The sequence below is a fragment of the Schistocerca gregaria genome, chromosome 6, assembly GCF_023897955.1.
Source record: "Schistocerca gregaria isolate iqSchGreg1 chromosome 6, iqSchGreg1.2, whole genome shotgun sequence".
In the NCBI taxonomy this organism is placed as follows: Eukaryota; Metazoa; Arthropoda; class Insecta; order Orthoptera; family Acrididae; genus Schistocerca; species Schistocerca gregaria.
In genome coordinates, this window is record NC_064925.1 from 372,064,363 (window position 1) to 372,077,486 (window position 13,124).

Here is a 13,124-nt window from a genome sequence, read left to right on the forward strand (position 1 = left end):
CTGCACAGACCCTTGCTCAACAACATGCACCATCGGCTCCAAAGCACTTACGTTTGCATTGGCATTGTACACTGTCATCAGATCTGACATGAATCACCATCCAGAGAACAAGGCTGTAGAAGCATACATGAATAGGGAAAAATATAGGTGTTGACAATAAGAAAATTAAAGAGGTATTTGGAAAAAAGAGAAGCAGCTGCATAAATACTTAAAGCTCAGATGTTAAACCAGTGAAAGAGCAAACCTTCACAGAGGAAGGTACACACAGAAGCACCATACAAGGGAAATGAACTTAAAAATAATGTTGTAGAAAGGGAAGAGGAAATAAATGAAGATGGGATGGAAAAAAAATGATACAGAAGAAGAATTCGACAGACTACTGAGAGACCTAAGTAGGAAAAAGGCCCCTGGAGTAGACACCATTCCCTCAGATTTACTGGTATTCTTGAGAGAGCCAGGCACAACAAAATTGTACCACTCAGTGTGAAATAGAAAGGGGAAATATCCTTTGAATAAAATGTGAATATTACAAAGCTTTCAGTTTAATCACTCATGGTTGCAAAATACTGATTCCATTATTTTCAGAACAATGGAAAAACTGGTAGAAGCCAAATTTAGCAAATATTATTTTGGGTCCTGGAGAAATGTAGGAACATGGAACACAATAAATACCCTAGGATCTATCTTTGAAGACAGACTGAAGAAAGGCAGACATGCATATATATACGGGATGATCAAAAAGTTTCCATTTGAGGGCATTGCTGCAGTGCACTCATATATGCAGTGTATCACAACTCTAAAATGGGTGTATAAGCACTGACATGTAGGCAAGGGGTCAATGTGGCATTTGCGTCTTTATGATCTCCATCCAATTTGTGAGGAAATGTCAATTATGGTGACGTTATTACCAAATGTGTCAAACCAGGACCAATGGGCTGTTATTCTCATCTTGGCTGACAAAGGACTAACACCAGAAGACATCCACCATAGAATGAAGAATGTGTATGGGGCACCATGTCTGTCAAAAATCACTGTTGCGGAATGGTGCTGGTTGCGATTTGACACATGATGCAGATCAGTCTGGGAGGCCAGCATCATCCATTATGCCAACTGGAGTGGAAGACATTCAAGCACCTGCCCTCATAGTCCTGATCTCTCCACATGCAACTGTCACATTTTTCATCCCTTTAAAAAGGCCACTGAGGGTCAATGATTACTGTCAGATGAAGTTGTGCAGCAGGCAGTTAGAGAATTCTTCATTCAGCGACATTTTAAATCCAAGCTTCTATCATGAGAGGCTAAGTGCCAACTCTATAAAATGCTGATACACGCAGTACTTACATATGGTTCAGAAACATGGGCGATTACAAAGCTGGGTGAGAGTACACTGAGATCACATGAAAGAAGTGTACTTAGGAGAATCTTTGGACTTATGCATGAAAATGGGAGTTGGAGAAGGCAAAGGAATGACAAGCTCTATGACTGTAATAATGTGGTTAAGTTCACAAAATTGTGTAGGTTGAGACGGGTCGGACATGTAAAATGACTTGAAGAGACAGATCCTGCAAGGAAAGCCTGCTGCAATGAACCTGGAGGAAGAATGGCTAGAGGATGACCAAGGTTGAGATGGAGCGATAAGGTTGGAGAAGATGCTGCCCAAGTTGGCTGCCATAACTGGAGGTCTACAACAAAGTCCAGAGAGAGGAATGGTGGAAAATTCTCGAGGAGGCCAAGTCCCATCCTGGGATGTAGTGCCAATGGAAGAAGAAGAAGAGGCTCTGAGCACTATGGGACTTAACATCTGTGGTCATCAGTCCCCTAGAACTTAGAACTAATTAAACCTAACTAACCTAAGGACATCACACACATCCATGCCCAAGGCAGGATTCGAACCTGCGACCGTGGCAGTCGCGCAGTTCCGGACTGAGCGCCTGAACCGCTAGACCACCGTGGCCAGCCGAAGAAGAAGAGGAAGAAGAGGAAGAAGAAGAAGAAGAAGAAGAAGTAAGGATTAAACATGCAGATGGCTGTATGGGTGAGACCAAAAGTCAATAAAAATATTAAAAATTTATAATATATCCTTATATGCCTGACAGTTCATCAGTGTCACAGGCACTGTGACTTCAAACCAGCCCTGGGACCAACTATTACATCCTCCAGTGAACTTTAATAGATGCAACCACGAACAATGATTTCATCTAATATCAAAATTGCTTCTCTCTCTAGAGTGCAGTTCTATACAGCCAAAATGTGGCCAACTTGCTAACAGTCACCATTCTGGGTGCATCATGCTGTTGCTCACACACTGACAGCCATGTTGTGCTTAAATGTTACTATAAGAAAAAGGAACCCAGCTGCCTCTTGTATTGTGATGTGCTAGCTTCTAACAGAATGTCTGAAATTCTCATTAACAGAAGACATGTTGAAAAATATATTTTGCAGTGAGGATAAACACTAGTCTTTGTACTTCTGTCATTTATTAACAGCGACAGTAGTAGATTTTGCAGTTTCTGCTACAGTGGTGGATTCATTTAATTGAACCATGGAAATGTGATGCCTGGTCAGTTAGACCATGTTTCTTGTAACACCAGATCAATGGAAGCGTATGGATACACTGTCATCCAGGTGAATGGCTGCTAAAAACATGCACGCTGCCACAGATGCATGGCAATAGGGGCAGTATTATAATGGGAGACATACACTTGGCCTTCCATGGGACCTTCTTTTTTTTTGGTCATCAGTCTACTGACTGGTTTGATGCGGCCCGCCATGAATTCGTTTCCTGTGCTAACCTGTGCATCTCAGAGTAGCACTTGCAATCTACGTACTCAATTATTTGCTTGACGTATTCCAATCTCTGTCTTCCTCTACAGTTTTTGCCCTCTACAGCTCCCTCTAGTACCATGGAAGTCATTCCCTCATGTCTTAGCAGATGTCCTATCATCCTGTTCCTTCTTCTTATCAGTGTTTTCCACATATTCCTTTCCTCTCTGATTCTGCGTAGAACCTCCTCATTCCTTACCTTATCAGTCCACCTAATTTTCAACATTCATCTATAGCACCACATCTCAAATGCTTCGATTCTCTTCTGTTCTGGTTTTCCCACAGTCCATGTTTCACTACCATACAATGCTGTACTCCAGACGTACATCCTCAGAAATTTCTTCCTCAAATTAAGGCCAGTATTGATATTAGTAGACTTCTCTTGGCCAGAAATGCCTTTTTTGCCACAGCGAGTCTGCTTTTGATGTCCTCCTTGCTCCATCCGTCATTGGTTATTTTACTGCCTAGGTAGCAGAATTCCTTAACTTCATTGACTTCGTGACCATCAATCCTGATGTTAAATTTCTCACTGTTCTCATTTCTACTACTTCTCATTACCTTTGTCTTTCTCCGATTTACTCTCAAACCATACTGTGTACTCATTAGACTGTTCATTCCGTTCAGCAGATTATTTAATTCTTCTTCACTTTCACTCAGGATAGCAATGTCATAAGCGAATCATATCATTGATATCCTTTCACCTTGTATTTTAATTCCACTCCTGAACCTTCCTTTTATTTCCATCATTGCTTCCTCAATGTACAGATTGAAGAGGAAGGGTGAAAGGCTACAGCCTTGTCTTACTCCCTTCTTAATACAAGCACTTCGTTCTTGATCGTCCACTCTTATTATTCCCTCTTGGTTGTTGTACATATTGTATATGACCCATCTCTCCCTATAGCTTACCCCTACATTTTTCAGAATCTTGAACAGCTTGCACCATTTAATATTGTCAAACGCTTTTTCCAGGTCGACAAATCCTATGAACATGACTTGATTTTTCTTTAGCCTTGCTTCCATTATTAGCCGTAACGTCAGAATTGCCTCTCTCGTGCCTTTACTTTTCCTAAAGCCAAACTGATCATCACCTAGCGCATTCTCAATTTTCTTTTCCATTCTTCTGTGTATTATTCTTGTAAGCAGCTTCAATGCATGAGCTGTTAAGCTGATTGTGCGATAATTCTTGCACTTGTCAGCTCTTGCCGTCTTCGGAATTGTGTGGATGATGCTTTTCCGAAAGTCAGATGGTATGTCGCCAGACTCATATATTCTACACACCAACGTGAATAGTCGTTTTGTTGCCACTTCCCCTCGTGATTTTAGAAATTCTGATGGAATGTTATCTATCCCTTCTGCCTTATTTGACCATAAGTCCTCCAAAGCTCTTTTAAATTCCGATTCTAATACTGGATCCCCTATCTCTTCTAAATCGACTCCTGTTTCTTCTTCTATCACATCAGACAAACCTTCAATCTCATAGAGGCTTTCAATGTATTCTTTCCACCTATCTGCTCTCTCCTCTGCATTTAACAGTGGAATTCCCATTGCACTCTTAATGTTACCAGCGTTGCTTTTAATGTCACCAAAGGTTGTTTTGACTTTCCTGTATGCTGAGTCTGTCCTTCCAACAATCATATATTTTTCGATGTCTTCACATTTTTCCTGCAGCCATTCCGTCCTAGCTTCCCTGCACTTCCTATTTATTTCATTCCTCAGCGACTTGTATTTCTGTATTCTTGCTTCTCCCGGAACATGTTTGTACTTCCTCCTTTCATCAATCAACTGAAGTATTTCTTCTGTTACCCATGGTTTCTTCGCAGCTGCCTTCTTTGTACCTATGTTTTTCTTCCCAACTTCTGTGATGGCCCTTTTTAGAGACGTCCATTCCTCTTCAACTGTGTTGCCTACTGCACTATTCCTTATTGCTGTATCTATAGCGTTAGAGAACTTCAAACGTATCTCGTCATTCCTTAGAACTTCCGTATCTGACTTCTTAGCATATTGATTCTTCCTGACTAATGTCTTGAACTTCAGCCTACTCTTCATCACTACTATATTGTGATCTGAGTCTATATCTGCTCCTGGGTACACCTTACAATCCAGTATCTGATTTCAGAATCTCTGTCTGACCATGATGTAATCTAATTGAAATCTTCCCGTATCTCCCGGCCTTTTCCAAGTATACCTCCTCCTCTTGTGATTCTTGAACAGGGTATTCGCTATTACTAGCTGAAACTTGTTACAGAACTCAATTAGTCTTTCTCCTCTTTCATTCCTTGTCCCAAGCCCATATTCTCCTGTAACCTTTTCTTCTACTCCTTCCCCTACAACTGCATTCCAGTCACCCATGACTATTAGATTTTCGTCCCCCTTTACATACTGCATTACCTTTTCAATATCCTCATACAGTTTCTCTATCTGTTCATCTTCAGCTTGCGACGTCAGCATGTATACCTGAACTATCGTTGTCAGTGTTGGTCTGCTGTCGATTCTGATTAGAGCAACCCGGTCACTGAACTGTTCACAGTAACACACCCTCTGCCCTACCTTCCTATTCATAACGAATCCTACACCTGTTATACCATTTTTTGCTGCTGTTGACATTACCCGATACTCATCTGACCAGAAATACTTGTCTTCCTTCCACTTCACTTCACTGACCCCTACTATATCTAGATTGAGCCTTTTCATTTCCCTTTTCAGATTTTCTAGTTTCCGTTCCACGTTCAAGCTTCTGACATTCCATGCCCCGACTCATAGAACATTATCCTTTCATTGATTTTTATTCAATCTTTTTCTCATGGTAACCTCCCCCTTGGCAGTCCCCTCCCGGAGACCTATGGTAGTAATTAAAAGCACCCTGAGAGCTATGGACTATGTGAACATTACTGCATAGCAATTGCGTCTCTTCACACTTGATTTCTTCCCCAATACTGATAGTGTTGTCCAGCAGAACAATTATTCCTATCACAAGGTCATAATGGTGCTGCAGAATTTTGAGAAGAATGATTGTGAACTTGTAGTAGTGTCTTGGCAACAAAATTCTTATCAACACATCTGTGGCAAGATCAGACAAGAGCTCAGCACCCATGAATTGCCAGCTCATAATTTTCAGGAATTGTATGACCTGTACTTACACATTTTTTGCCAAAACCTAATGAAAGCTACAAAGAATTCATTAAATGCATGCCATACAGAATTGCTGCTATATTTGATTGCAAAGTTTGACAGACTCATAGTTAAGTAGGTGTTTTGTCACATGAGTGTAGAAGGACTAACATATATAAATTAAAGTGGAAAAAGTATACTGTATTTCAGTACAGTCTAAATATGACATGACCATATTATACAGGGTGTTACAAAAAGGCATGGCCAAACTTTCAGGAAACATTCCTCACACACAAAGAAAGAAAATATGTTATATGGACATGTGTCCGGAAACGCTTCCTTTCCATGTTAGAGCTCATGATATTACTTCTCTTCAAATCACATTAATCATGGAATGGAAACACACAGCAACAGAACGTACCAGCGTGACTTCAAACACTTTGTTACAGGAAATGTTCAAAATGTCCTCCGTTAGCAAGAATACATGCAACCACCCTCCGTCGCATGGAATCCCTGATGCACTGATGCAGCCCTGTAGAATGGCTTATTTTATCACAGCTGTCCACAATACGAGCATGAAGAGCCTCTACATTTGGTACCGGGGTTGCATAGACAAGAGCTTTCAAATGCCCCCATAAATGAAAGTCAAGAGGGTTGAGGTCAGGAGAGCATGGAGGCCATGGAATTGGTCCGCCTCTACCAATCCATCGGTCACCGAATCTGTTGTTGAGAAGCGTACAAACACTTCAACTGAAATGTGCAGAAGCTCCATTGTGCATAAACCACATGTTGTGTCGTACTTGTAAATGCACATGTTCTAGCAGCACATGTTGAGTATCCCGTATGAAATCAGGATAACGTGCTCCATTGAGCATAGGTGGAAGAACATGGGGCCCAATCAAGACATCACCAACAACACCTGCCCAAATTTTCACAGAAAATCTGTGTTGATAACATGATTGCACAATTGCGTGCAGATTCTCGTCAGCCCACACTGTTGATTGTGAAAATTTACAATTTGATCACGTTGGAATGAAGCCTCATCCGTATAGAGAACATTTGCACTGAAATGAGGATTGACACATTGTTGGAGGAACCATTCGCAGAAGTGTACCTGTGGAGGCCAATCAGCTGCTGACAGTGCCTGCACACGCTGTACATGGTACGGAAACAACTGGTTCTCCCGTAGCCCTCTCTATACAGTGATGTGGTCAACGTTACCTTGTACAGCAGCAACTTATATGATGCTGACATTAGGGTTATCGTCAACTGCACGAAGAATTGCCTCATGCATTGCAGGTGTCCTCATCGTTCTAGGTCTTCCCCAGTTGCGAGTCATAGGCTGGGATGTTCCGTGCTCCCTAAAATGCCGATCAATTGCTTCGAACGTCTTCCTGTTCGGACACCTTCATTCTGGAAATCTGTCTAGATACAAACGTACCGCGCCACGGCTATTGCCCCATGCTAATTCATACATCAAATGGGCATCTGCCAACTCCGCATTTGTAAACATTGCATTGACTGCAAAACCACGTTCGTGATGAACACTAACCTGTTGATGCTATGTACTGATGTGCTTGATGCTAGTACTGTAGAGCAATGAGTCGCATGTCAACACAAGCACTGAAGTCAACATTACCTTCCTTCAATTGGGCCAACTGGTGGTGAATCAAGGAAGTACAGTACATACTGATGAAACTAAAATGAGCTCTAATATGGAAATTAAGCGTTTCCGGATTGATGTCCACATAAAATCTTTTCTTTATTTGTGTGTGAGAAATGTTTTCTGAAAGTTTGGCCATACCTTTTTGCAACAGCCTGTATACCTATTTACCTGAGTTGTGGACATTTTGGCCTTGAGAAATGTATGGAAATGCTGCATAGACATTACCTGTTCTTTCATTAGGAAAAGAATCTGTCTGTTCAAGACACACATAAGGTGCCAGAAGACCTAGACAGTTAAACATATATATATTTTATGTATATAGTACTGCAGGAGAGCTTAAAAAGATATAAGTGCTGATCCTAATAGGACTGTTACAAAGATGGTTTTTTTTTTTTTTTTTTTTTTTTTTTTTTTTTTTTTTTTTTTTTTTTTTAATCAGTCTTCTGATTGGTTTGCTGCGACCCACCACAAATTCTTCCCTGTGCTATCCTCTTAATCTCAGAATAGCACTTGCAATGTACGTCCTCTATTATTTGCATTCGAGTGTCTGTCTTCCTCTACAGTTTTTGCCTTGTACAGCTCCCTCTACGTCCATGGAAGTCATTGCCTCATGTATTAACAGATGTCCTATCATACTGCCCCTTCTCCTTATCAGTGTTTTCCACATATTCCTTTCCTCTCTGATTCTGCACAGAACCTCCTGATTCCTTAACTTATCAGTCCACCTAATTCTCAGCATTCATCTGTACCACCACATCTCAAATGCTTCCACTCTCTTCTGTTCTGGTATTCCCACAGTCCATGTTTCACTACTATAAAATGCTGTACTCCAGACGTATATTCTCAGAAATTTCTTCCTCAAATTAAGGCTGATATATGATATTAGTAGACTTCTCTTAGTCTGCTTTTGATGTCCTCCTTGCTCCATCCATCACTCATTATTTTACTGCCTAGGTAGCAGAATTCCTTAACTTCATCTAATTCACAACCATCGATCCTGATTCTACTGTTCTCATTTCTGCTACTTCTCATTACCTTCATCTTTCTTCAGTTTACTCTCAATCCATTCTCTGTACCCAAAGAAGGGCAGCATGTTTTGTATTATCGTGAAATATGGGAGAGAGTGTCACTGAAATGATACAGGATTTGGGCTGGACATTATCAAAAGAAAGGCATTTCTCTTAGCAACAGAATCTTCTCACGAAATTCCAATCATCAACTTTCTCCTCTGAATGCGAAAATATTTTGTTGACAGCAACCTACATATGGGGAAATGATCACCACGATAAAATAAGGGAAATCAGAGATTGTACTGAAAGATATAGGTGTTTGTTCTTTGTGTGTGCAATACGAGATTGGAATAATAAAGACTTGTGAAGATCGTTCGATGAACCCTCTTCGAGGCACTCAAATGTGATTTGCAGAGTATCCATACAGATGTAGATGTAGATGTAGACTGTTCATTCCATTCAGCAGATCATGTAATTCTTCTTCACTTTCACTCGGGATAGCAATGTCATCAACAAATCATCTCATTGATATCCTTTCACCTTGAATTTTAATTCCACTCCTGAACTTTTTGGTTATTTCCACCATTCCTTCCTCGATGTACAGATTGAACAGTAGGGGCAACAGACTACATCCTTGCCTTACACACTTTTTAATATGAGCACTTTGTTCTTGGTCATCCACCCTTATTATTCCCTCCTGGCTGTTGTACATATTGTATATGACCCATCTCTTCCTATAGCTTACCCCTATTTTTCTCATAATTTCAAACATATTACACTGTTGAACACTTTTTCCAGGTCGACAAATCCTATGAACATGTCTTGATTTTTCTTTAGTCTTGCTTCAATTATTAACCGTGTCAGAATTGCCTCTCTCATGCCTTTACCTTTCCTAAAGCCAAACTGATTGTCATCTGGCACATCCTCAATTTTCTTTTCCATTCTTCTGTATATTATTTTTGTCAGTAACTTGGATGCATGAGCTGTTAAGCTGACTGTGCGATAATCCTCGCAGTTGTCAGCTCTTGCCATCTTCGGAATTGTGTAGATGATGTTTTCCTAAAAGTCAGATGGTATGTCGCCAGACTCATTCATTCTACACATCAACATGAATAGTCATTTTGTTACCACTTCCCCCAACGATTTTAGAAATTCTGATGGAATTTTATCTATCCCTTCTGCCTTATTTGATGTTAAGTCCTCCAAAGCTCTTGTAGATTCTGATTCTAATATCAGGTGCCCTATCTCTTCTAAATTGACTCCTGTTTCTTCTTCTATCACATCAGACAAATCTCCCCCCCCCCCCCCCCCCCCGCCCCCTCCCCCACCACCATAGAGGCTTCCAATGTATTCTTTACACCTATCTGCTCTCTCATCTGCATTTAACAGTGGAATTCCCATTGCACTCTTAATGTTATCACCCTTGCTTTTAATGTCACCAAAGTTTGTTTTGACTTTCCTGTATGCTGAGTCAGTCCTACCGACAAACATTTCTTTTTTGATTTCTTCACATTTCTTCATATTTATTTTGTTCCCGAGTGACTTGTATTTCTATATTCCTGGGTCTCCCAGAACATTTTTCTACTTCCTCCTTTCATCGGTCAAGTGAAGTATTTCTTCTGTTACCCATGGTTTCTTCACAGTTAGCTTCTTTGTACCTATGTTTTCCTTCGCAACTTCTGTTATCGCTCTTTTTAGGGATATCCATTCTTCTTTAACTGTAGTGCCTACTGCACTATTCCTTATTGCTGTATCTATAGCGTTAGAGAACTTCAAACATATCTCGTCATTCCTTATAACTTCCGTATCCCACTTCTTAGTGTATTGATTCTTCCTGACTAATGTCTTGAACTTCAGCCTACTCTTCATCACTACTATATTGTGATCTGAGTCTATATCTGCTCTTGGGTATGCCTTACAATCCAGTATCTGATTTCAGAATCTCTGTCTGACCATGATGTAATTTAATTGAATTCTTTCCATATCACCTGGCCTTTTCCAAGTATACCTCCTCCTCTTGGGATTCTTGGACAGAGTATTCGCTATTACTAGCTTTAGTTTATTACAGAACTCAATTAATCTTTCTCCTATCTCATTCCTTGACCAAAGCCCATATTCTGTAACCTGTTCTTCTACTCCTTCCCCTACAACTGCATTCCAGTTCCCCATGACTATTAGATTTTCATTTCCCTTTACATACTGTATTACCCTTTCAATATCCTCATACACTTTCTCTGTCTCTTCATCTTCAGCTTGTGACATCGGCATACCTGAACTATTGTTGTCAGTGTTGGTTTGTTGTCAATTCAGATAAGAACAATCCTATCACTGAATTGTTCACAGTAACACACTCTCTGCCTTACCTTCCTATTCATATTGAACCATACTCCCGTTATACCATTTTCTGCTCCTGTTGATATTACTCTATAGTCATATAACCAGAAATCCTAGTCTTCTTTCCACTTCACTTCACTGACCCCCACTTTATCTAGATTGAGCCTTTGCATACCCATTTTCAGATTTTCTGGTTTCCCTACCATTATCAAACTTTTGACGTTCCATGCCCTGACTCGTAGAATGTTATCATTTCATTGACTATTCAATCTTTTTCTCATCTTTACAAAGATCTACAGTGGTGCAACTGAATGTTTTTGATAATAAAGTTATTTTCAAAATATATAAAATTTAACGAACTGAAGAAAGTCATTGGAGGCAAGCAAACCAAAAAACTTTGAGATTTACTATTCTATAAATGTGGGCCTTGGGGAAGTGGGGGCGAGGGGGGCAGAATCTGGGAGGAGTTATAAAACTTTGACTGGCTGAGCAGCAGGTAGATGATAACCAAAAAAAAGCACCTGTCAACACAGGTGGCCTTGTGTTAGCCAAAATTGCAAGGTGTAAACAGCCCAAACCGTGTCTTACATAAACTCTAATACAGGTTAACCAAAACTGATCAGAGAGTTCATACCACTTGTTGCTTAGATCTCTACAAGGCCTATAACTGAAGGATGTCCTTAAAGAAACAAGTATTGAAATGCCCACCATATCCATTCCAGTTATTTGGCATCAGTGGCTCAATGGCAAAGTGCTAGTGTACAAACCAAAAGATATTAGTTCAATTCCCATTCAGTCCTTGGATTTTTATAAGTCACTTACCACTTCTTTCATCTCTGGCAATGCTGATGTGAAAATTGACGAGTTACACCATAGTTCAGAATACACGTTAAACTACAGGTAACCCTGTAAGAGGCTGCATAAGTCAGCCGAAATATCAGAGGAAGGCAACGGCATACCGTCACCAACAGGACTGGGCCTAGTAAAGCACTGCAGCGTTCACAATATAATGTCGCAGTCTGGCTAACTAGTGGTAGAGCTGTATATACTGACGTTATATAAAAACTTTATTTGGGTTGCGCTGAAATCACACCGAGTGCGTATTATCTGTCTCGATCAGGTCAAGCAATTATGTGCTCTCCAGCGTATTTAAACAGCTACACGTAGGGATATATCAGTTCCTATTCTGGTATTAATCATAGCTTCAGTACATAAACAACACCAATATCTTCACTAAAGTTTTTCAGTTTACTTGAGCCTAATAGTTTGTAACAAAGCAATAATTTGTTAATGCGGCAAAAGAGTGCTTACACACATTGTGGTCCTTCAACAATCAATGTCATCGCACAGATAATTATTCACTGAATGCACAATATTGAATGGATTGAAGTAAGTTGTTAATGCAGTAATAACACCGAATGCTGGTTTATTGCATTATTTTTACATCCTAACACTGCCATAAGGAAGAAGCTTTTGCTATCTGGGTGGAATTAATGACGTATACTTCAGTCCAAGATATTATGCAAGTTCCAGAGTCCATGAACTGATTTTACAAAAGTTAATTCCATTCTCACAATTTGGTTTCAAAGTTTGGTCTCTATATCGGTCCATCATTAATAGTTCCTAACTTTGGGTAATATCCAGTCTTTCATTGAAAATATTCAATTTAAGGCAATTTTGAATCATTCAATATCTGGATTCTAAGTGATATCCTATTTGAAGTTACTGATTTACTTCTTACAAGTTCAGTGTGTCGTAGTAGATCGCAAATCTTTAGCGTTCAAAAAACAATCTCGTTGTACCCAAGTATATGAGCACACATTGAGGTATGACTTACTCTGGCAAACTCTTGTAACATAGTAACAACACATGGCACTTTCTTAGGTATTAGACACGATTCTCAAGGAGTATTCTTTGAGATCGTTCATCCTACTCCATGATTTCTAATTATGGTACTTTGCAATCTACTATGATTTTATTTTGAAACTAATGAGATTCTGTCTTTCTTCTTTCTTTCTTCTTCATAACGCTAAGCTACTTGGCACTGAATTTCTTTTCTATCTACATGCTACTATTCAAGCAATGTTATTCCAAAAGGGACTTTGTTTTTTTATTTTATTTTTTTTTATTTTTATTTTTATTTTTTTTTTTTTTTTCATTTATGAAATTTGGAACTTGATTTT